Here is a 1260-nt window from a genome sequence, read left to right as displayed (position 1 = left end):
CCGAACCCCATACCCAGTTAAAGGACTGGAACTGGCCCTACCTGCTTTCCACTCACAATCACCATTCACAGCTTACGCACTAGAACTGGCACTGCCTGTTGTCCATTCCCCAACACGTACCTAGTTTTCGCTCTTGATCCGGGCCTAGCAGCTATCATACTCCACTAGAACTGGCCCTGCCTGCTGTCCATGCCCCAACCGCTTATTCTGTTTTGTCTATTGAACCGGCCCTGGCATCTGTCACACACCCCATCCCCATACCCATTTACATGACTGGAACTGGCCCTGCCTGCTGTCCACACCACAACCCCGTACCCAGTTGGCATACTTGAACTGGCCCTGCCTGCTGTCCACGCCCCAACCCGTAACCAGTTTTCACATCTGACCCGGCCCTGACAGCTGTCACGCATCCCAACCCCATGCGCATTTGCAGGACTTGAACTGGCCCTGCCTGCTGTCACACACCCCAACCCCAAACCCAGAGAGAGGACTGCAAATGGCCCCACCTGCTGTCCACACCCCCAACCTGAGACGAAGTGAGAGCACTCGAACTGGCCCTCCCTGCTGTCCACGCCCCAACCCGTAACCAGTTTTCACACCTGACCCGGCCCTGACAGCTGTCACACACCCCAACCCCATACCCAGTTAAAGGACTGGAACTGGCCCTGCCTGCTGTCCACACCACAACCTCATACCCAACAGGCATGCTTGAACTGGCCCTGCCTGCTGTCGACGCCCCAACTCCGTAGCCAGTTTTCACTCTTGAACCGGCCCTAGCAGCTGTATCACACCCCAACCCCATGTCCATTTCCAGGACTGGAACTGGCCCTGCCTGCTGTCACACACCCCAACTCCAAACCCAGAGAGAGGAATACAACTGGCCCTACCTGCTGTCCACACACCCAACGTAAGATCAAGTGAGAACAATCGAACTGGCCCTGTCTGCCGTCCACGCCGAACCCCGTACCCAGTTTTCGCTCTTGAACCGGATTTGGCAGCTATCATACACCCCCCAACCCCCATACCCAGTTTTCAAAGGACTGGAACTGGCCCTACCTGCTTTCCACTCACAATCACCATTCACAGCTTACGCACTAGAACTGGCACTGCCTGTTGTCCATTCCCCAACCCGTACCCAGTTTTTCGCTCTTGATCCTGGCCTAGCAGCTATCATACTCGCACTAGAACTGGCCCTGCCTGCTGTCCATGCCCCAACCGCTTATTCTGTTTTGTCTATTGAACCGGCCCTGGCATCTGTCA

The sequence above is a fragment of the Gigantopelta aegis genome, chromosome 8 (genome assembly GCF_016097555.1).
Source record: "Gigantopelta aegis isolate Gae_Host chromosome 8, Gae_host_genome, whole genome shotgun sequence".
Lineage (NCBI taxonomy): Eukaryota > Metazoa > Mollusca > Gastropoda > Neomphalida > Peltospiridae > Gigantopelta > Gigantopelta aegis.
This window is presented reverse-complemented; position numbering follows the sequence as displayed.